Source organism: Panthera tigris, chromosome B1, assembly GCF_018350195.1.
Source record: "Panthera tigris isolate Pti1 chromosome B1, P.tigris_Pti1_mat1.1, whole genome shotgun sequence".
Taxonomy (NCBI): Eukaryota; Metazoa; Chordata; class Mammalia; order Carnivora; family Felidae; genus Panthera; species Panthera tigris.
The window spans coordinates 29944530-29969728 of NC_056663.1; the positions used below are offsets into that span (position 1 = coordinate 29944530).

The 25199-nt window shown below is 38.9% G+C and overlaps 1 protein-coding gene and 1 long non-coding RNA gene across 4 annotated transcripts in view; one reads left to right on the forward strand and one right to left on the reverse strand.

The window, feature by feature from the left end:
• The window catches only part of NRG1 (neuregulin 1), a 1098681-nt gene that overhangs the window by 690168 nt on the left and 383314 nt on the right, over window positions 1-25199 (forward strand). The gene's annotated exons all lie outside the window — the stretch shown is intronic.
• Window positions 4267-24164, reverse strand: LOC122237871. Of its 2 annotated transcripts, XR_006216575.1 has the most exons (4): window positions 24044-24164; window positions 20100-20240; window positions 6172-6300; window positions 4267-4440 (listed from the first exon to the last, which is right to left on the reverse strand). It is a non-coding gene; the product is annotated as an uncharacterized LOC122237871 (long non-coding RNA). The 2 variants fall into 2 exon arrangements; XR_006216576.1 differs by lacking the exon at window positions 4267-4440 and having other exon boundaries at window positions 6139-6300.

Consider the following 25199-nt stretch of genomic DNA (forward strand, 5'->3'; position numbering starts at 1 on the left):
CCAGTACTAGGAAATAAATAATATGACAGAAGGAATAAAGACCTCCATGCCTTGCACCTACTAGGTATTCCATAAACATATTCCACAAATAAGCTCATGTTAGATGGACTGGCAAATGGAGCCCCAGTTTATGGTTCCAGCTTTGGTACTAACTTGTTTTGGATCTTGATCACAGCACGTCTTCTCAGAACCACATCTGAAAGGAATGTAGCTCAAGAGGAGTGATCTCTTCATGATGAGAGGGCTATGGGCCTCATAAAGAAGCACACACAGCCAGAGCATGTCTCTGAGCGTCTGATAAAATGCCAAGCTGAGAAGACAAGGGCAATGTTGATATCTACCCTTCACCTCCTACCCCTGCCACACACACACACACACACACACACTCACACACACATACACACACTCACACGCACTTACACACATTCACACTCTCTGTCTCTTTCTCTCTCTCACCTACAAGTGTATCCAAAGGGTGCCATTACTAAGTATAAAGCAAGTGGCACCATAGTTTGCCCATAGATCAATAGCCCACATTTAGGAGAGATCTTTTAATCCAGAGTACTCTCTTCATTTAATCCAAACTAACAAAACTTGTTTTCTTTTTTCTTTTTTTCTTTTTAATTTTAGAGTGAGAGAGAACAAGAGCTAGCACCTGGGGAGAGGAGCAGAGGGAAGGGAAGAGAGAATCTTAAGTTGGCTTCATGCTCAGTCCCAAGCCCAACACAGGGCTCTATCCTACAACGTTGGGATTGTGACCTGAGCCAAAATCAAGAGTGGGGCTTGATCCCATCACCTCGGGATCATGACCTGAGCCAAAATCAAGAGTGGGATGCTCAACCAAATGAGCCATCCATGCACCCCCCCCCCCTTTATCTTTGCTCTTCTATGATCCCTTCCTTCCTCTTTCATCACACATTCATTGAAGACATACTTCATACTGGCCACTTACATATGCACCAGAAATAGGGTGATGGTCAAGAGAAGCAAGATCTTTGGGCTTATATTCTAGCGAGTGGGGCAGATAATAAATAATAAATAGGATAATTTAAAGCAGTGATTAGTGAGAGCAAACAAAGCTGCAATGAGAGAAGAGAGAGACTAACCAGATCCAGTTGAGGGGTCTCTAAAGGAGGCTGTTACAGAAGTCCTCTCAGGTCAGTCTGAGGATAAAAGCAAAAGAGAGGTCTAGGCAGAGGAGGAAAAAAAGTGAAAACTCCCTGAGGCAGGAATGAGCCTGGGGTGTTCTAAAAAATTAAATAAATAAAAAAAAAGTCTTTGTGACCCAAGGAACAGAGGGAAGAGATTAAAGAGATGATCAAGGTGCCATGGTCACATTCTGTAGGAGTTTGTAGGCCATGGTTGAAGTGTTGTTCTAATTACAATGGGAAGTCATTGGAGGCATTTAAGCAAGGGACTTACATGATCCACATGGATGTTTCAAAGAGCATCAGGCTGGGGTGCCTGGGTGGCTCAGTCAATTAAGCATCCAACATCAACTCAGGTCATGATCTCACAGCTCGTGAGCTTGAGCCCCACATTGGGCTCTCTGATGTCATTGCAGAGCTCACTTCAGATCCTCTGTCCTCCTCTGTCTCTTCCTCTTCACCATTGGTGCACTCTCTCTCGCTCTTTCTCTCTCTCTTTCAACATAAATAAATAAACATAAAAATACAATAATAATAACGAGCACCAAGGCTGCCATGTGACCAAGGGTGGTGGCAGGGAGAACTATTGTGAGTCTGTAGCAATGTCCAGGTAGAGATGATGACAGCAAAACGAAGGTGCTTAAATCGTGAACTGACAGGTCTTGATTTGTGATCTGTTCTGGAGGTAGAAGCCACAGGACTCAGGGAGATTTCAGACTAAAGGTTCATATGGCTTTGAATAAGGACTACATGGACTTAACTTTACACGGACATGTTATTGATTAGCCCTGCCCTTCCCAGAATCAAATTCTGATTGAGAGAAGGACCCTGAGTCCTTGAAGAAACAAAGGGGGTTACTGCAAAAAAAAAAAAAAAAAGAGAGAGAAAGAAAGAGAGAGAGAGAAAGAAGGAAGGAAGGAAAGAGAAAGAAAGGAAAGAAAGAAAGAAAGAAAGAAAGAAAGAAAGAAAGAAAGAGAAAGAAAGTTGATACAATAAAGAAAAGGAAGCCTATTTGCATAGCAGTACTAGGGGCCAAGCCTATATATCTGTGCAATCTATGAAGTCTATTTCTTGTGACAGTGTCAGAGCTGAAAAGATCTATAGGTATCATGCAGGCCAATTATCATCTCAGAAATGAGAAGACATAGCAGAGGAGATTGACATGCCTCACCTAGGGTCACGGATCTAGTCGCTGGTACGACCAAACTTGGAGCACATGTCTCCTGGCTCTCAGTACTATGCTTTGTTATTACTTTTTAATATATAACCTGATTTGTTCCTAATAGGCTTGTAATACACAGTGCCTGAAATTTAAAGATTACTCACTGTTTGCCATAAGGCAGCAAATGCGTCAGTTGAAATTTTAGGACAAGTGTAACACATCATTAGAATTACTCTCACTTATGGGGCGTCTGGGTGGCTCAGTCAGTTAAGCGTCGAACTCTTGGTTTCGGCTCAGGTCATGATCTCACAGTTTTGTGAGTTCAAGCCCCACATCAGGCTCTGTGCTGGAGGCATGGAACCTGCTTGGGATTCTCTCTCTCTGCCCCTACTCCACTCACATTGTTTCTGTCTCCCTCAAAAATAAGTAAACTTTATTAAATAAATAAAATTACTGTCACTTGTTCTATCCCTTTAACATGAGCTATCACATGGCAGAGTCTCTCTTCAAGAGAAGAGGGGAGGAGAGGGGAGTGAAGTAGACAAGGGCATGGAGGAATGTGGGAAAGGAACACTTCTGGAAAGAATTAATAATATCTTTACCTTAGACTCAGCTACATGTAGCTGTTAATCATATTGTCTTTTTCGTTTTTCTTGACAATGTGGACAAAAATGGTAGCCTGGTACCTTTCTCCTTGATGTAACTCTGTCTACATTCCTTATTTTGGTTGAGATGGATAGCCCTACAGTCCTGACTTGATGTATGTCATAGTCATACCATATTCTATAGCCACACAGTTTGCTTGGTCTGTGCTAAGCGCTCATGCTCATCATGAAAGAGCCTTTGAAACATTTATACGCACACTAAGACAATGGTTGAAAATCAAGCAGACAGGTGGATCTCACTGAATTCTCTTCTCCAATAACATGGACTCTCCTCTCTGGTACTGATTTTATGAGACCTTGGGAAATTTTCATTCTCAGCAAGCCCCAAACTTTTCAGTAAAGCAGAAAAAAAGACTGATATTTTAAGAGACATGTTTATGCCCTTAAATTCAAAGGTACTTTATAAATATACAGTTGCTGTCACTCTTCAATGAAATCTTTATCACCTGATGAAATAACACTCTGATAAGTACCAACCTGCCTAGGTTGCCCACCCCGCACTGCAGAGAATGTTCCTTTCTAAGCTTATTAGCATCTCAATAATTTAGCATCTCTTACTAGTTCTCCATCTGACATCAAGTCTCCGGTGAGTCCTTGGGAGCTCAAATCTGCCAGAGGGGCTTCAAGGCGAGTTCAGAGCTCAGATCCACCAAGGAAAGGAGAAACAAGATAAGGACTAAATCCCTGATAAAGTAGATGAAAAAGTCGAATCCATCACTTTGAAAGACTGGCAAGGAGAGGTGGCAGCCAGATAGCTTCCATTTTATGGACTTGTGGTGTTTCAAAGAGAATAGAATCCTTCTTTTCCTCTTGCAATTATTTCCATGTGCTCTGTTCTCCTGCCCTAGCTGGATTTGTCAAGTTTGAAAGCAAAAGGAAAGTTGGATGTGCATCCTGGTGGCATACTGTTAATAAAAAGGACAGAAACCATTCAAAAGTATTCTAACAGCAACCATGAAACCTGATTCGTCATTTCCTTCCCTGCATCCCTCAGCCCCAAGTGCTGACTTTACCTCTCTGACTTCTCCAAGTAGAATTAGGAACTAATGAGAATAAGCATCTTCATCAAGACAAGTCTGGTGTATACTTAAGAAGGTAAGGAAGTAGGCTGGACCACCTGTAAAAGAAGTTCTTGTGTGGTACTAGCTCTGATCCTATAAGGACCTTGCCAGGCATACATCCAGAAAGTCACATAACTCTTAGCATGTGAGGGGATGCTAACAGTGACAGTAAATGACATCCAGGAGGACTTTTCATGTGGCAGATGCTGTGCTAAGAGCTTTATGTGCATTTTTTTTTAATCTTCACAACCAATTTATGAAATGGGCATTTCCAGGTTTAGTCATTTGCCTGTGGTTCCAGCCAGTAGTGGAGGGAGGATTCCAATCCAGCAGTCTGACTATGGAGTCATCCCACTGTCCTCCTCTTCCGGTCACAGGAGGTTGAGTGAAACTCTGTGCATAAGCTTGGAAATAAAAAATACACTAGATAAGAAAGGTTTTATTTATCATTTCTATTTTTCAAAATATGTTGTAATCTCAATATGGGTCATGTTATCAAAAAAATGTGCTTGGTGAGGTCTGAGGGAGTGGATTTTTAAAATGTTTTTATTTTTATTTTTTTTAATTTACATCCAACTTAGCATATAGTGCAATAATGATTTCAGGAATAGAATCCAAGGATCATCCCCTACATATAATACCCAATGCTCATACCAACAGGTGTTTTCCTTAATGCCCCTTGCCCATTTAGCCCATACCCCCACCCAAAACCCCTCTAGCAACCTGAGGGAGTGGCTTTTTGAAGTCAGGCAGAAATGATTTCAAAAGAACTTTACTTTCTCCTTTCCCTCTGCTGCTGGGGGTTCAGATGGGGGTGGTTCTAAGACTTCTGCCATAGAACTAGATATATTAGTGGCAAGAAATGGGAAAGTATAGCCCTGCTGCACAGTGCTAATAGATTGTCGTTTAATAGTCCATGCCATGTTATTTCATAGTGTGCAACACTTAAACAATACACACACATGCACTCCTACATGTGAATGCACGTGCATGTGCGCGCACACACACACACACACCCCCCTTCTGTCCTAGGTTGGGCTGTGGTCTGCTTATGGAGGCTGAATGACAAGGCCAATTCTGACCTAATTCAACCATTCTGATGTTGAAAAGTATTAGAACCTTCAGTATCTGTCTAATCCTGATGAAAAAAAAAGCCTCTTTCTGTGCTTATCTCTTCATGACTGTCGTAATTATAAGAGTGCCATTTTTGCCTATATCCCTTTGATAACCTCCTTGATTTTGGTGTGGCTAGAGTGCTGTAAAATTGGTTCTAAGATATACTTCCTTCTAGTGAAGGAAGTCCCAAGGGAGCAGGAATGGACTTAGTTACAGGAACTTAGGTACCATTAAAATTGGCCGGAGGTGCCAATTGGGTATCATCTGAATTGGGTATCATCTCCTTATCATAAAGAGTGAGAGACTCAGAGAAGCCTTCAGAAAAGTTTCAGAATATGGCAAGGTCATTTAGAGAATGTCACAGCTGGGATTCTACCTCAGTCTCTTACACAATACACCCTGTAATTATTCTGCTGTACTTGGGGTCAGCAAATTTCAGCCAATGTGCCAAATCGGACCTGCTGCCTGGTTTTGTAAATAAAGTATTATTGGAACAGAGCCATGCTCATTCTTTTATATTCCATCTATGGCTGCTTTTGTGTTACAACAGCCTAACCGAATTGTTGTAGTTGAGGCCTTCTGGCCTGCAAAGCCTAAAATATTGACTGGCCCTTTACCGAAGAAGTTTGCCAGATCCTGGACAATCCCAACACATGATAGATTCAGCTCATATCACGTATGTCAGGGTATCTACATTTTTACATGTCTTTCTGAAATCCAGTGGGTACAGATCTATCGACTTCCTGTCTTAATCCCAGTTTCCTCTGTATACATAAGTTTTCTTCCACAAGGCATGAAGAAACCTGAATTCTAGACAAATCTAATAATGAGTCATATTTTAAGAGGCTCTATTCCACTCTGTATTTCTAGAACATGTTTCTTTTATAGAAATCAAAGTATTTTCTAAAACCCATTCATTTGTCAGGCATCTGGAAAACTAGCCTCCTTTGGCAAAGGGGAGAGAGTAGTTATTCACTCAGGAAAAGTGAGACACCAGTCAGTTTATGGATGAAACCCACATTATGTCATCCACCGGCTCTACATTGAGTGTAAGGTCATAGGAATGAAGTCTTTGGCCGTCAGGGTCTTCGAAATCTTGGATTTCTGAGGCAAGTTTGAGGTTCTGCATATCCTGTGGTCTGTGAGGCCTGAGGATAAAACCAAGAGTGGCAATGCAATTAGAGCTGCTCTAACTGCTGCCTGATTGCCCTAACCACACAGACCTAGGCAGGGTGAGTGGGCTGATCTCATTTGTTTATTGTCTGTGTCCGTTCTCAGGTGGTAATAGACATGCTATCATCTCAGTTTTTAAGGGAAACCAGATGGCAGTGTTAGAAAATAGATAAAGGAGAGGTGCAGACATTTTTTAAGGGAATGTTATGACTTCTATGGTACAAATGTAGAAGTATTTCTGAATTACTGAATAAACTATTACAAAATATTTTTTTAAATGCCATAGTAACACATAGAATTCCAACTGAAGTAATTTCTACTATGTAAAAGTAAGGGCCTACTTGAGTGCATAAAACACTAATTTGTATATCAACTTTAAAATATCTAATATTGATGGGGCACCTGGGTGGCTCAGTCGGTTAAGCGGCCGACTTCGCCTCAGGTCGTGATCTCGTGGTCCGTGAGTTCGAGCCCCGCGTCAGGCTCTGTACTGACCGCTCAGAGCTTGGAGCCTGTTTCAGATTGTGTGTCTCCCTCTCTCTCTGACCCTCCCCCGTTCATGCTCTGTCTCTCTCTGTCTCACAAATAAATAAACGTTAAAAAAAATCTAATATTAAAATGGAATGTATTCCAGGGCACCTAGGTGGCTCAGTCGGTTAAGCATCTGACTTCCACTCAGGTCATGATCTCGTGGTTCGTGAGTTTGAGTCCCACATCTGGCTCAGCACTGTCAGCACAGAGCCTACTTTGGATCCTATGTCTCCCTCTCTCTTTGCCCCTCCCCCACTCACATATGGATACATGCTCTCTCTCAAAAGTATTTACAAAAATGTTAAAAATAAAGGAATGTATCCCATATGGATGTCAGCTTTGCAATTTTTTTAATTTTTAAAAAATTTTTAATGTTTTCATTTATTTTTGAGAGAGAGAGAGACAGAGCACGAGCAGGGGAGGGGCAGAGAGAGAGGGAGACACAGAATCTGAAACAGGCTCCAGGCTCTGAGCTGTCAGCATAGAGCCTGACGCGGGGCTCGAACTCACAAACCATGAGATCATAACCTGAGGGGAAGTCCAACGTTTGACTGAGCACCCAGGTGCCCCTGCTTTGCAATTTTTAATACCATTTATTTTCTCATAATTCTTCCCTTTGTTTTTTGGGTTTGTTTTTATTTTTATTTTTTTTACTAATGATATCAAAATCTATTTCAGTCAAGTCCATCTCCAAGTTGCTTGAGTTCATATTTATATATGGGTGTGTTTCTGTGGGTTAGGTATCCAGCATATTGCATTTGCTGGGGAAAAGTCAAACATCTCTAAGTTGACAGGATGTGAGAAACTATCTGTAAACCATATGTCTCATAAAGAGTTAATATCCAAAACATAAAAGGAACTCCTATAACTTAATAGCAAAATCAGCAAGCAACCAAACAAATAAAATGACAAATCAAAACAAAAAATAGCCAGACTTAAAAATAGGTAAAGGATTTTAAGAGATGTTTCTCTAAAGAAGACATGTAAATGGCCAACAGGTACATGCAAAGATGCTCAATACCAGTGAGCCTCAGAGAAATGCAAATCAAAACCTCAGTGAAATATCATCTCATACTTGTTAGGATGGCTGTTATCCAGAAAACAAAAAAAATTCTGACAAGAATGGAGAGAAAATGGAACTATTGTACACTGTTGGTGGGACGGTAAAATGGTGGATAGAAATGTAAATTAGTCATCCATTGTGGACAACAGTAAGGAAATTCCTCAAAAAAAATCAAAAAGAGAACTGCTATATGATGTACCAATCTCATTTCTGAGTGTTTACCCAAAAGAATTACAGTCAAGTTCTTAAAGAGATAGGTGTACTCCCATGTCTATTGCAGCATTATTCACGATAGCCAAGATGTGGAAGCAAGCCTAATCTACACCAGCAAATGAGCGGATAAAGAAAATGTGGTATCATACATATAATGGACTATTACACAGCCTTGGAAGAAGTGGAAATTCTGCCGCACGTGGCAACATGTGTGACCCTTGTAGACATTATGCTAAGTGAAATAAGCCAGTCACAGAGAGACAAATACTGCATGATGCCACTTATGTGAGATATCTAAAATAGTCAAATTTATAGAAGCACAGAGTAGAACGATGATTCCCAGCGGCTGGGGGCAGCGGAAAATGGGGTGTAGCTTTTCAACAAGTACAAAGTTTCAGTTATGCAAGAGGAATAAGTTCTAGAGATCTATTGTGCAACACTGTGCCTAGACTTAACAACACTGTACTACTGTATGTTTAAAAACCTGTTAAGGGGGTAGATCTCATGTTAGAGATTCTTAACACAATAAAAAAAAATCTCTAGGTAAAAACTGCTCTGAAGCAGCTGATATATCCCTAAGAAAGCTCATGTTCTATTATATGCAATTTTATTTCTTTTTTCAAGGTTTATTTATTTATGTTGAGAGAGGGGGGTGGGGAGAGAGAGGGAGAAAGCATGCACATGAACAGGTGAGGCAAGAAAGAGAGGGAGAGAGAGAATCCCAAGCAGGATTCACGTTGCCATTGCAGAGCCCAACACAGGCTCCATTTGATGAGCTGTGCAATCATGCCCTAAGCTGAAATCAAGAGTTGGACGCTTAACCAACTGAACCACCCAGGAGCCCCCTATTATATTCAATTTTAATAAACATGTCTCGTTTCCCCAGAAGACAGCAGATTGAATATCAGACATTAAAAATGAAAGCAAGACTATTCATCACAAGAGCTACAATGTGTTGACTGTTTATGCTCTACCGGACACTGGTGTAAGTCTTCTGCAAGCATTTCACCTCTACAACGACCCAATGTCTGGTACTGTTGTTACTCCTTTTAAAGAAGAAACCAATATGCAGAAAGTTCAAGTTTGTCCAGCTGGTAAGACGTAGAGCTGGAGTCCACAAGTAGTTTAGATTCTTAATGTCAGTGGTCTGTTGCTGCCCTGGAAATACCACTTCCCCCTCAGCTTCCTTTTGATAATATTGTTAATTGCTGATGTTCCTAATGATGACCTTAGAAGTTTAGCTTATGTTTCCTATAACACATTTAAGAATATAGGTAAATATTGGAGCCTGTCAGAAAGATTCACTTAAATATGGTTGGATAAAAGTAGATTTATTAAAAACAAAACAAAACAAAAAAACAACAGGCTCCTGTTTTCTAGAAAAGTTACTGACATGCATCATTTTGTTCTATAGCAATGCAAAATAAATGAGGTGTTACCATTCAGTTACACAGAACAGACTTGGATGATTAATGAATACTAATTGATGGTGATGAGATCTTTAAGAATAATAATAAAAAAATAATAAGCTGTCTTCTGGAAGTGTTTCTGGAATTCTCCCCATTTTGAGGTTGTGGATAGGCATGATGGTTTTACAATGCCAAAATAATCTGATTTGCAGAGAAAAAATTCAGTCAACCATTTAGACTGCATTATGCTGAACAGTCAGTCACAAAGGACTTTGAAACTATTTTGACAGCTTGCTTTGGGTTTTGTTTTGTTTTGTTTTTCTTTTTTCTTTTTATGACAGCTTGCTTTGGCTGTCTGTAAATACATCTCCCAACTAAAAACTTCAGAAAATATCTCAAAGGAAAGAAAGGTATATAATTAGTATTTGGTTTAATTTATTGTCAGCTTTTATTTTACATATTTAATCCAACTTGTTAAACCTTCTTTGTGCTCATTGATGCTTACTAGAGAATAATATCGTATTTTAATTTTAATTTTCCAATTATATGTGAAGGTCAGGGTCAGGATTAGTCAATATTTTTACATCTTCAAATTTAGAAACCTAGTATAAAGCCTTACATATACTAGCAAATGTTTGCCTTTCATAATAGAAATTTAAAGAGTGCTCTAGTTTTGCTTATGCATTTGTTAATGGCCTTCCCTGCTCTGAACTTGAGAAACATTTAATGTCCGTTTAGTCATGACATACACACAGCCTTAATGACCTAACATGCGGGTTTGCAGAGCAATAACCTTGCCAGCTAATGTCAGCCTGCAGTAAAAGGGGAGGTGGTAATGGTGAATCTGTTTTTATTACTTGATGCTTAATCATAATGAGTCAGATGCTTTTATAAGAAATCTTTAGCCATCCCCTGAAAAACTTGCTTGCCAGAGATGTACAGATTTCTGCTCTATTAGAAAATTTGTTTAGACCTTCATTGTGTATACATAAGAAATTGTTGGGAAGTTTAACAGTCATCTTATGCTATGTCAGACATGCACATTGTTGTTCTGTGTTCACTTTTCCAATGTCCTCAGATTCTATAAAATGTGATTTAAGCAAATCCTTCCTGGTCAGAAGGACCCATTAGAGGGCATCTGCAATATATGAAATTGTGGCTCAAATATGCTCAGTCTTCCCATGTAGATGACTATCTGACGGTGGAGACCTGTATGGAAAGGTCACCGTACTGTCTAGGAATCCCTTTAATGCAAGGCAGCTTTGTATCTGAAGCCTGAGAAAACGTCCAGATTACTAATGGCACTTAAAAGTATATATGTCAGGGCCCCTCCTGAAAACATAGGAGGGTGGGGCTTATGCAATGGAATTCCATCCACTTTAACTGTACCCCTTCTGGGTTCTTGGAAGTGGAAAGTGTTTGGGGTACCTCCTTCTTATCAGGGCAACACGGTTGTATCCACTTTAAAATTATATTGGCAAAAAGCCACATCTTAGGTCTGTAGAAAACCCCACAGGTTTCATCTGGAAATTCAACACATAAAAGCCACCTGGTTTGTTGGTAGACGTTAATTTAGTAGACATTTAAGTATATTAGACAACTCATGAGTTATATATTCTGCTTAGGAAAGGGTAAGATCTGCTGATTTCAAAGAAGAAACTCGCTGAGACCCTGTTTCTGCTAAAGGTCTGCCAGGGGATACCCTTCTAGCTTAGTTTCATATGTAAGGAGCTAGCTCACAAAAATGTCAGTATTCTAGTAGCTATGTATTTAAGTGGCCAGGCCTAAGATTTGGCCTCTCCGTTTTGTCCTCTGCTGGCAACATACACATTAACTCTGGGACATCCATGTTGATGACAGTCCAGAGTCATCTGCATTCTGACTACACTGAACAGGAAAATTGATGGTAAAGGCGGAAAATATCCATTTAGTTACAGGAGTATTTTTTTTTTTTTACTCTGGGGTGGTGCAAACACTTTATACTTTGAAGGAATGGTTAGAGTATATTCGTTTCATTGGCTAGAAGCACCTGTTGAAGAAAGGCATGATTCTTATATCCTGGACACTAGCCATGCAAATCGATCCAAAGAGGACTCCATCTTTTTCAATGTGATATTGAGTGCTTTATACATGAGTGGTGGCCCCATAGTGGTTCTGTTTCAGTAGTTTCAAGGTCCCAAGTGTTTGAGGAAAATCCAGACTGCCATAGCTACTGCTCAAAACATGTAAGACAGTTTGAGTGCCTCTGTTGGTCCTACATGGGTAGGTGGGGTCAGCGTCCTAAAGGGATCCCTCCTCAAGCCAGCCCAGGGGCCCAAATACTTCATATTTTCACTGCAGCACAAAACATGGGTGTTTTTACATTTACATTAGAATTAAATTGAAAGTAACATATTCACATGACAAACTCAAACAGTATTGGAAGTATATATATGACATGAAAAACTAAAATCTTCCTCATTGTTTTACACTTTATTCCTTCCTTTTCATCCTACTGTCCTGAACAAAGCACTGTTATCATCTGTTATGTGTGAGTCCAACAATGTTTTGGGTAGACACAAGCACGTATATTTATGCAGATTTATAGCTATACCTAGATAGCCAGTTCACTAGAGCCCTTGAAATAAAACATTTTTTCAAAAGGCATCTCTTCAAGCAAACATTAGGGGGCAACTCTGGGGGGGAAGTCATATTTAGCTCAAAGCCTTTCTCCTTCCAATTAACGAATGATCTGTCTATAGCTTAGTGTTAATGTAGGTGTGCCTGTCTCTCTTTCTGAAAGTCCCTGTTTTGATGATAAGCTCATTAATGACAGGAACCCTGCAGGGCCTTGAATATGATCCCCAGGTGCCCCGATTTTTCAATACATATTAATACAAGTTCATTGCCAACTAACATGCACCTCGTATAACAAATGAATTCACACAGCCCAGATTCCTAAGCTCTTTTCATTGACACCTCATGTGGTAATGAAATCATGGTAAATTCATGCCACTGAAACACTCATTAGTTTGATATACTTGTTGCTTTTTCATGTACTTTTACACGAGATCTACAACCGAGAGGTTAAAAAACAGAGATCTATAGCCAAGATTTGTAATAAATAAGAAATTGTTTAATGTTCTGCATTAAATAAATTGAGGAAGGTTAGACAAAACAGGATTGGCAAGATATCGTGCTGTGAGAGTGATAAGGGTAATTGGGTGGAATTAATGAGTCTGAAGTGGTCTTGACTACAAAGTTGTTTTTAAAGTCACTTTCTCAGAGAACATAGAAACTTGCAATGCAACAAGCATGAATATGGGAAGACCTTTTCTTTCTTTTTTTTCAATATGAAATTTATTGTCAAATTGGTTTCCATACAACACCCAGTGCTCATCTCAACAGGTGCCCTCCTCAATGCCCATCACCCAATTTCCCCTCCCTCCCACCCCCCATCAACCCTCAGTTTATTCTGTTTTTAAGAGTCTCTTATGGTTTGGCTCCCTCCCTCTCTAACTTTTTTTTTCCTTCTTCTCTCCCCCCCCCCCCACCATGGTCTTACATTTCTCAGGATCTACATAAGAGTGAAAACATATGGTATCTGTCTTTCTCTGTATGAAGACCTTTTCAAAGAGAGGCCGTGGGCACTCTTTCACATACAGCATTTGGCTTTTCAGGATAACACCTACGCTGAGGGCTGCATTAGGCTCATCGGCCTTTAGCCAAGTCGTTTGGCATTCAAAATGGCACCAGGGAACTTAATTGAAATCCAGTGATCCCCCATTTTGCTAATTACTTCCAGACGTTCAGGCTCACACAGGTAATTTTTCTTTTTCCTTTTAATTATCACTACGCAGGTAATTATAGCTCCAAAGATCATTCCTTCTGGTATCTACCTACACATCCTCTTTAAGCTCCTCCTGTTTGTTTGTGGGTCTTGTTTTTGCTTTTGGTTTTCATCTCACTTTCATCTGTTTTGTGGTTATTTCAGGAAAATCTTTTCTCACACCACATTCTGGTCTATTCCTTCTCCCTTCCCTCTTGACTATAAAATAAAATTTGTTATAAACAAAGTGTCTGAATAGCCTTAGAAATATTTTTAAGTGGCATGAAGAAACCAGTGCCATCACTCTTTGCACTTGCTTTAGGGTCTACTCAGATATTTTCTTCACCTTTTCATCCCTCTGAAGGGAAATCTCAAATACCTTATATTTATTTTTCAGTAACTATATTAACAGCTGTTTCTGCATGGTACATGATGATTTTTTATGTTTCTGAAATATCTTATATACTCTAAAATCACAATGAATTACATTTGTACTCAGAAAACAAAAAGAAAATTACTTTATAGCCAGTTACTTAAATTATATAGTGTGTTTTGAAATTCTAACTGTAATATCAGTATCCTTTTTTGCTATAATGTGGTATATGTATAGATTTTGGCCATATAATAGGTGATATAGGTTTCTGTGTTAAGCTAGACTAAGACAAACCACTATCTATAACATCTTTTATGGGAACGTGCATCCACATGAAGCCCAGATTAGTGCCCTTTCCTGACCCGGAACTGACTCCAGGATGGGCTACCAGGCCCAGGTTGACTTTCCTCATTAGCTTTCTCCTTTCTGATGCTCTGCCTTCCCATCATCTGACTACTTGTAGTGACAAGATTGCAGTTGTCAAGATGCACATTTGATTTCAAAATGGATGTGATAAGCGGATGTCCTCTTCTTTTCTGTAGGAGTCTACCTGAATGAACAAATCTTCCTCCAGGGTTTGGAGGAAATGGGGTGAAGCATCGCAGCAGAGAAGAATGGAGGGTGTGGGCAGTAGCTCTCCTGGATCTCTTCCCTTCCTTGGGGGAGACCAACTTTTAAAGGATTTCAAAATGCACCCCAAGTGGTCCCTATGCGCCATCCTGTCTCCTTTCTCAATCCTGCCTGGTGGTTGCAGAAGAAACACACACTAGACACTGCCACAGAGAACAATAGATTGTAAGAATGTAGCAGAGAATGTTTTTTTCTTGAACTTTGAATCCTTAGGTCCAAATGTACTCCTGCTCTTCTTCCAAACCTCCCAAGTATTAAAGATTTTTGTTTTTTGGACTTATGAGATGCATACAAATCCTTTCTCTAGAAGTTCACAATTCCTGTCAGGAATATTTGGAAAAAAATTCTTTAATTCTTCACTTCTTACCCAAATAAATGATGACTTACCTTCTTCACAACAAACAAAGTCAGAAAGGTGCAAGAATACCTGTTTACGTGTAGCTACTGAAGATACGGAATTTCTGTAAAAGAGTGAAAATTTACTTGACAGTGTCTAGCACCAGGCCTGGCACAGAGTAGGTACTCATTAAAAGTCTGATCAGGGGCGCCTGGGTGGCTCAGTCGGTTAAGCGTCCAACTTCAGCTCAGGTCACGATCTCACAGTCCGTGAGTTCGGGCCCCGCATTGGGCTCTGGGCTGATGGCTCAGAGCCTGGAGCCTGCTTCCGATTCTGTGTCTCCCTCTCTCTCTGCCCCTTCCCCGTTCATGCTCTGTCTCTCTCTGTCTCAAAAATAAATAAACGTTAAAAAAAATAATAAAAAAAAATAAAAGTCTGATCAGGAGACTTGGGTTCTAATCCTGTATGTAAGACTATTTACCCCTTTTGGGACACCTGGGTGGCTCAGTCATTTAGTGTCCAACTTTGGCTCACGTCATGACTTCATGGTTTGTGGGTTCCAGCCCCACATCAGACTCCGTGCTGACAGCTCAGAGTCTGGAGCCTGCTTCAGATTCTGTGTCTTTCCCTCTCTCTGCCTCTCCCCTGCTTGTGTTCTGTCACTCTCTCTCTCTCAACAAGAAAATAAACACTAAATTTTTTTAAGAAGTCTATTCACCCCTTCTAGGCTACTGTTTCCTCATCTATAAAATAATAAACAATATTATGTATTATGCTATTTAATAACTAATATAATAATATAGTACATATTAGAGCCTTTTTGATTTTATGACATATTGATTCAGTGACTCTCTAGATAAGCACTGTGTCCCCACCACTCAGCACTGTGCATTTTCCATAGCAGATGCTCAGTAAATATTTATCAAGTAATTGTTTGTGTTCAAAGGGAATGTTTAACCTCTTACTGTCTCAGTTCCCACCTCCCCTTGTTTGGTCTTGTGTTTACTATTAGTATATTGACGTACTCTGGGCTGTTTCCAGGAATCTGAAAAAAGTTTCTCTTTTGATATAGGGAAATGCAGTGCATTTTTTCAGAGAAAAGATTTCATATTGATTAGCATGACCCATATTAGACTCCCTGTCTCCATATCCCTGCATACGTACACATAATCTTTCTTCTCTCTTTCTTTCCTTCATGAGCTATTATAGTAGGCAGACTACTTACTTCTTCTTCAAGGAATTCTGAACTCCTATGTCCATGGAACTCTGGGAAGATTTGTGGCAGGACTTGTGAAACCAATAGACAACTTTCACAGGATCCATAAACCCTCATATTGTATGAACCGTGTGTGCCTTTTTATGGAAAGAGAGTTGAATTTATGTTATCAGATGCTCTAAGTGTACTTTGACCCATAAAAGGTTAAGATCCACTCTACTCAAATGAGTAATGTTTAGTCATTTAGAAAATCCTGCACTTTCTCCTTTGTGATTGCCTCAATTTCTTTAAAAATCTTTTATAAGATCATAAAGAAACTCACTTTACATCTTATAATTCCACCCTATAGCAAGACCAGCTTAAGGATGTGCCATAAAGTTTCCACCTCACCATCTGAGGAGTCTCCATTCTCAACCCACCCAAGCCAGGAAGCCCATAACTCATATAACTAGGCAACATCCTCTACATTTCCCTGTGCTAATATGTCTCATTACCCTGACACTGGGCAAGTAAATTGCCTTCACATATACCATGACTTGTGAGAAGGTGGTATTTTCATTTCAGTGATTTTGGGGCATGCGATGCATGTCAAGGACACCAGCTTTACAAAAGTAGAGACTCATTTGGGAGCCTTGGGTGGCTCAGTTGGTTAAGTGACCAACTTCCGCTTAGGTCATGATCTCATGGTTCATGAGTTTGAGCCCCACATTGGGCTCTCTGGAGCTGTCAGCACAGAGCCTGCTTTGGATCTTCTGTTCCCCCTTCTCTCTCTTTCTCTTTCTCCCTCTCTCTCTCCCCCCCCCCCAAAATAAATAAGAAAAAGAGAAAGTAGAGACCCATTTAGGGAAATAATAGGAAATAAGGACAGTTACAGTGATGTAACAGAAGAGACACTAAATGATAGTAAGGGGTCACTCTTGAGACTGCTATTAGCATACTCTAGACATTAAGGAAGTGCTTCAGCTCTTTGGGCTTTATTTTCTCATAGACTAGTACAGATACTGGACAGGATAATCTACAGTGTCTTTCAGTTTCAATCTGTATAATTTTGATTCTGGTTGACTACGATTGGACAAGTTAAGGGAAGGATCTAGAACCTTAAAGGCCCAAATTTTCTAGCTTAAGAGGAAATAGATAGGAAATTCAACAAATCCAAAATACTGAACGTATGAAGAAAGGAGTCAATTTAATGGACAAGAATACTTTATATTGTAAAGATCTTATTTCTTCCAAAATTATAAAAAATATAACTCAGTTCTGATTTTTTATTAAAATGAGTTTCATAAAGTTTTACAAATTCTGAAATAAATGGATGAGAATAGCCTAGGCTTCCTCTCACCAAATTATGCTAATTAAGAATAATTAAAAGTTGCAGTGCTATTTATGAAAAAAATAATATAAAGCAACAAAATTAAAACAGCATGACATAGCATGAAGTAGGTCAATGAAATAGATTCAAAAATCCAACTACCAGTCCAAAATTCCAATCATTAATAATAATTATAATAATAAAACTGTACTAATTTGGTCTTTACCATTTTTAAAATAACAAGTAAGAACTTGCCTGGGTGTCTCGGGTGGTTACATGTCTGACTCCTGATTTTGACTCAGGTCATGATATCACAGTTCATGAGATCGAGCCCCATGTCAGGCTCTGTGCTGAAGGTATGGAGCCTGCTTGGGAGTCTCTCTCCCTTTCTCTCTATGCCTCCCCCACTTCTCTCTCTCTCTCTCTCTCTCTCTCTCTCTCAAAATAAATAAGTAAACATTGAAAAAAAGAAAACCATTTATATAAAAAAATAACAGGTAAGAAAACAACAAAATAAAATAATGATTTTAAATCTAACAATTTTATATAATAAAATGATAATAATCCTATAATTATAAAGCTATAATAATTTTCCAATTACAACCTTATTTGATAATTGTGATAATGTATTATAATAAAGTAATAATTTAGTTGTTATAATAATTAATAAAACAAGCAGCCCAACAAAAAACATATTTGAACATATGCACTTCATCTAAGATATATGGATAGCCAAAGAACGCATAAAAATATGGCAAACAGCATTAGTGATTAGGGAAATTAAAATTGCAATCAAAATGAGATTATCATAAATACCTACTAGAATGTCTAAAATTAGTAAGACTGACTATAGAAAGGATGAAGAGGAAATGGAATTCTCATACACTGCTGGTGAGAATGTGAAATGATACAACCCCTTTGGACAATATTTTGGCAGCCTTCATAATAGGTTAAACGCACGTCTTCTATATGATCCAGCTACTTCACTCCTAAGTATTTACTCAAGAGAAAGGAAAGCACACATCCATTCAAAGAGCTGTGCATAAATATTCATAAACAGCTTTCTTTGTAATAGTCAAAAATTGGAAGCAACCCAAATGTCCATCAATAGATGAATGTATGAACAAATTGTGACATGTACATAGGATAGAATAGTACTCAGTAATAAGAAAGGAGTGAAATGGACACCTGCTATACAACATGAATGATACAAAATAATTACGCCGAGTTGAAAGAAGCCAAACTAAAAAAAAAAAAAAAAAATTTACTATGCAATTCATTTATATAAAACTCTACAAAGTGCAAACTAATCTATCGAGCAAGCTGCTTCAGTTGTTGCCTGGAAACTGAGGGTGGGATCACAAAGGGGCAGGTGGATACTTTTGGAAATGATGGATCTTTATTACCTTGATTGTGGTGATGGTTTTACCTCTATATACATATGTCAAAATTCATCAAATTGTGTATGTTAAGTATGTACAGTTTTTTATATATCAGTTATACTCAATAAAGCTGTTTTTTAAAGTGTGATGTGGCTTAAAAAGACCAGTGGAAAAGTGTCAAAGTCCAGAACACCAGATATTAAAGGTAGCTTCTCAAATCTGTGAGAAAACAATATTAGAGAAAGTTGGCTAGCCATCTGGAATTAAATTAGATTCTTACTTCATACCATTAGCAATATAAATTCCAAGTTGATTTAATTTAACAATTTAAGAGATGAAAGAAACTATAGAAAACTATGCAATTATTTATCTGATCTTGAATAAATATAAATTTTTTAAGCATAATGCAAAGACAAAAATTTTAAAGTAAAAGCATGGTTGATTTGATATCCTGAAAAATTTTTCATAGTTTACATTAAAATAAATATAAAATTAAGTCATATAGTGAAAAGGGTATTATGTGTCATGAATCTAAGAGAAAATATTATATCCTTGATATATATATATATAAAGATCTTATAAAACAGTAATGACTTAAATGAACATCCCTATTTTAAAAAGGGCAAATCATAAAAACAAGTTTCATCTCCCTCCAAAAAGTAAAAGAGTGAGAGGGGAAGAGAGGAAAAGGAAGGGAATGGAAAAAGGAAAATAAGGGAAGAAAGAAAATAAAGTTCTTAGCAAAAAAAAAAAAAAAAGAGAGATTTCCCCCATCTTGGTGGTATCTTTATTGTTTTACTTTTGTCATTGTGTTTTTCTATATTTTTATAGTTCCTACAATGTACTTGTAGTGTTGTACCTGGGTAATCGCAAAAATAATCTAGAGAGTAGAGAGGATCATTGAGCTCAGCAAAGTGTTTAATAGTCTTCCAGATGAAGGAGGTGTGGAATATAGGCCTGTCCAACTGAAGACAAAGATAAAGAGTGTGTGTGCATGTGTGTGCGTGCGTGTGTGTGTGTGAGAGAGACAGAGACAGAGAGACAGAGAGAGAGATTGACAGACAGATGGATGCTGAGAGTATAATTAGCAGGAGAAATCAAAGCCTTAGAAGTGGAACACAGTCTTGTCACTGGAAGACAGAGGTAGTGCCTGACTCCTGTGTGAATCCTAACTGTCCAAGTACGATGCTTGAAAGAGTCTTGAAGTGTGGACACTTCAGATGCTTCTTAACCAGTGGTGAAAGATATTAAGGGGAAGATTGTATATTACATTCAAATATATTAGTGTTCATCATAAGCTCCATTTCCTTTAACCTTTACTCATAATTCTCATTTTTCAACCCTTGGTTCAAAACATATGTGGTAACTGGACCTTGACTATGGAGTCAACATTATTACCAGGCTACATAAAGTCCTGCAACATCATCCTGATCTTAAGGAATTTAGAGTCTAGCTAGGAAGATAAACCTCTCAGGAAATAATCGCAGATGATTCCTGACTTACCATGGTTTGACTTTACCATGATGTGAAAGCAACACACATTCAGTAGAACCAGAACTTCAAACTTTTAGTTTTAATCTTTTCCCAGGCTAGTAGCACCATTGTCGCTCTCAGTGCTGGTCAAGGGCAGCCGCAGCTCCTGGTCTGTCATTTGAAGGTAAACAACCAATATATGTACAATCATTCTGTACCCATACAACCATTCCGTTTTTCAGTTCCAATACAGGGCTCAATAAATTACAGGAGATATTCAACACTTAATTATAAAAAAAAAAAGGCTCTGTGTTATATGATTTCATCCAACTATAGGCTAATGTAAACATTCTGAGCACAGTTAAAATAGGCTAGGCTGTTAAACTGTGATGTTCATAGGTTAGATGTATTAAATGCATTGTCAACTTATGATGTTTTCAACTCATGGCAGGTTTATCAGGACATAACCCCATCATGAGCTGAGGAAGATCTGTAGATAGTAAAGCCATTTCCTCCATATCATCATGGGGCAAAACACATTCTAGAATGAAGAGATTACAACCTTTGCAGGAGCGTACACTTTCAACATCTAAGGAAATGTTTTGTTTTGTTTTCTGAAGACAGAACTATTAGACATTAGGAGGCCTTTAAATTGCAAGGGGAGTTCTGTTGTTGAAAAGAGGTAACATTTAATGGATTAAGTCAACATGTAAATATGTAGTCTTGGAGTCTGTGATGATCTCACAGGAATATTAAATGCTGGGTTTTATGACTGTGGCTTAAAATCATTACATGGTCTTTCACTTTCGTGAAGCTGGCTTTAGCAGAAGGAGGAGCACAATGTTGATGGTGCTCCCTGGAGTTACTTGAGGTCCGGTCCAAGCCTTATGAACTTGCTCTTTAGTGAAGCCACAGGGTAGAAATTTTATTGCTCTGTGTCCTTGACCAGAGCATTAGTTACAAGTTGTCAGAAGAGAAAAAAATAAGTGAGAAAGAAAAGAAATGCTCTTTAAAGCTCCTGAGAAACTCATAACCTATTAGCACAAGAAAGTAGTTAGAACCATTTAGGATAGCAAGAGAAGAGACAACATTAGCTGAAAATGAAAGGCTAACGTTTCAAACAGTGATAAACGTTCAAGAATGTACGTAATGTATCTTCTTGTTGCCTTCACCATAAATAGACATGACTTAAGGTATGTCTGAAGATTCATTTCCCTTTTATTGAGCTCACTCAACAAAAGTTGTTTTTTTTTCAGTATGTCCTGCTTTTATAAACCAAGATCTAATTTGACACAATTACGTAATTGTGTGGCCATTTGTGCCCCTCCTCCTCCTCCTTTCTGCAAAGTAGAAAGTCTCTTTTTTCCTGGAGCTTTATAAAATATGCTAATTTGCTTAATCGCAATAATGGTTTTCCCACAACAACTAATTCATCTGTTTGCTAAATTGTTATTAAGGACCTATTAGTTGGGAGCCACTGTGCCAGGTGTTGGGAATAGAAAACTGAATAAGACACATTCCTTTCCTTGGAGCTTTCAGCCTAGTGGGGAACTCAGAGAATTCAACAGATGATTTGAAAAGATGGTGTGATACGTACACAGAAAAGCGTGGCACACTGCCAGATGCCTACCCTAGCACAAAATTTTCCCGATTTTCATTAGAAACAGAACCCTTTAATTGTACCCAGTTAAAAGACCGATTCTCCTAGCCAGCCTTCTCTGAGATGAATAAGCCAGAAGAAGGGTCCTTTTAGCTTTCCTCCCCCCCTAAAAGGCTCATGAAGCAGTTGGGAGAGTGGGAGCTACAGCAGTAATCCTGGACTATAAAGTAACCTGGAGAATACTAGGGGGTTAGGATTCTAGTAACTTTGTAGAACCACCATGTGAGCCCCAGGAAGCTGCCTTGCTGACTTACTTCTTTTACATGAGAGAATTAGACTTTGTGTATTTAAGCCACTGTAATTGGATCTCTGACCGTTACAGGCAAAAATAATACTGATAGGATGGTACTTAGAGAAAAACATGGGAGTGGCTCCCCACTCTGTTCCTGGGGAGACGTCAGAGATGGTGTTCCTGTAGAAGTCACATTTATTTTATTTTTTAAATGTTTATTTATTTATTTTGAGAGAGAGAGAGAATGAGAATGAGCAGGGGAGGGGCAGGGAGAGAGAGAGAGAGAGAGAGAGAGAGAGAGAGAGAGAGAGAGAGAATGAATCCCAAGCAGGCTCTGTGCTGTCAGAGCAGAGCCTGACGTGGGGCTGTGAAATCAAGACCTGAGAAGATGAAATCAAGAGTTCGATGCTCAAATGACTGAGCCACCTAGGCACCCCTAGGAGTCACATTTAAATGGAAACTTAAGGGATAAATGAAAAAGGAAGGTATGGGAAAGTGTTTCAAAAAGAAGGAATACCATGTGGAGATCTGAATTGGAAGGAAGTTACCTGCAAGATACTAAATAAAGTCAGTGTAACAGGAGTAGAGTGGATTAAGAACATGGCAGGAGATAATTCTGGAAAATCTTATAGATGCTCCATTTTGCAGAGACCATCTTAAAGATGTGAACCAGTAGCTGCAGAGCATTGCAGAGATCTAGAGTAGAGGTACAGTTTGGGAGATATCAATATATAGATGGTTTTTAAAGTCTTGAGAAATTATGAAGTCACCCAGGGAGAGCATTTCAGGCTGGAAGACCACTGAGGACAGAAACTTGAGATCCAACCATTAAAGATCAAGTGAAAGGGAGCCTCTCCATCCCTGTTTAAAAGGAGAGAGAGAGAGAGAGAGAGAGAGAGAGAGAGAGAGAGAGAGAGAGAGAGAGAGAGAATATTAGAATATTGTCACAAAATCTAAGAAATCATTGGGACAGAGGGCAGGGGTTAGGGTGGATTTCTTTTGTTTTGTTTCTAAATAGCCAGAAGGAACCAGTGATGCAGGATTTCAAGAGGGTAAACAGCTCTCTTCACAATTTTGACCCACTAGAGAGACTGGTGGGTGGATAATTAAGATATTTACAAACAGGATGATCCTACGTAAGCCCCTAAGGTCCTCAGTTTCATTATTTGTAAAATACAGATGATAATAACACTCACCTTGTAGTGTTTTATGAAGACTAAATAAGAGATAGGGAGGTGCCTGGGTGGCTCAGTTGGATGAGCGTCCGACTCAGCTCAGGTCATGATCTCGCCATTCATGGGTTCAAGCTCTGTGTTGGGCTCTGTGCTCACAGCTCAGAGCCAGGAGCCTGCTTTGGATTCTGTGTCTCCTTCTCTCTCTGCCCCTCCCCTGCTCATGCTCTCTCTCTCTCTGCCTCTCAAAACTAAATAAACTTTAAAAAGAGAGATGGAAAAGGGTTTGTAACTGGATAAGGAAACTCTGCTATGATGATTCATTCACCCTTTAAAATTGGTTGATGTTTAGATGGAAAATCATCACATATGCAGATTGATCTTAGTTTGTCAATCTTTTGACAATTAGTATACATATTTTTAATTTTCAAAAATTTTTATATTCCTATGCATTGATTCATATTGCCCTGTCACAGATAACTCTACAAACAAACAAACAAAACACCATTTCTTTGAGAGGCCCTTGGACTTTGAGGATTTACCCTGGAGCTAATGAAGCCCAAACAGAAGAGCCCTTCTTTCCATGACCTTTTCCAAGACTCCTGTTGGGGTTCCTAGCCATGCATTCAGAAGCTTATACATTTGTATAAAATTTACAAGATAATACAATTAAATTACAATCAATTTAAGACCAAAGTCTCTTTCCATGTTGACGTTCCCTCTAAAATATTCCTCCTGTGTGGGTAGAGTTGGGAGGGCCCTGGGCATTTTGGAATCGAACTCAGGAAAAGTTGAGTTGAAAGATACATTTATTTGGTGCTTTAGTGGGATGTCTAGTAAAGTTATTGCAAGGTGTCCCAGAGTAGGAAAAGCTCCCAGAAATATGCCCAAACCCACTGTGCTGACTCACATGGCATCATGTCAGGAAGGTGCAGGGCCAGAGATTGTATTATGAATGAATGTGTCCCGGTGTGCCAAGCACCAGTGGGATGTGAGCCGTGACAGGACAAGTTTTGAAATGGTAGGAGCCAGAAACTAGCATGTGGAAAATTCTACCAGGCATCAGACGTGTGGAATTGTGACCAGAGGACTTAGTTCCATTGATGTCTAGTCACAATGGAAATTCTATTCTGTCAAGAATACAGGGGCTCCTGGATAGCTGGGTCAGTTAAGCATCTGACTTCAGCTCACGTTATGATCCTGTGGTTCATGAGCTTGAGCCCCGCACTGGGCTCTGTGCTGACAGCTTGGAGCCTGGAGCCTGCTTCAGATTCAGTGTCTCCCTCTCTTCTGCCCCTCCCCTGCTCACACTCTGTCTCTCTTTCAAGAATAAAAACTAAAAAAAAAATTTAAAAATTTTTTAGAAAAGAAAACATAATATTTCAATGTATGCAATTATTAATTCGCCAACTTTTTTTTTGTAAATTGGAACCACAAGAAACTGAATTTATCAGAGTCCTGATGCTTGTAGGGCACAAACCATTGATAGTACCATAAACTCTGAGTGTCTCTGTAACAACTAAGGCAGAAAATATAATAGAGGTTTTTTTCCCCTGAAATTTAAAATCATAAACATTTGCAGGACATTGTCAAAATAAGTTGTAAAGTTGAAAAATCTTCTTTATTAACAATTAAAAATGAACAGATTTCAATCAACCATGTTAAAGACTGACTCTCTTTCAATGTTCTCTATAGAAAAAAAAATTACAGAATCATTGTCAGAGGAAGAGGCAATCAAAAAATATTCAGATGGAAAAAGTTGGGAGAAAAGTATGATAAAGGTCATCAGGCATTTAGTTAATAAAAAGATCATGTTGTTTCTCTGAATTTTGTCACATTTGTGGTCTTGTCAGCTTTTAAAATTTTGTCATTGGTGGAATTTCTTTTTTTCTTTTAATACTCACTTTTGTCCCTTATAATTTATATGTACAGCGTTGTGTTCTTCATAATTCTGGAGATGGTATGCATGCCACACCCCACAAAACCTGAGTCACGGTGCTCCTTTGTGCCGCTGTCCCATTGTCTGCCTCCAGCAAGGTTCAGGGTCTCTTCTAACATTGTCCCCG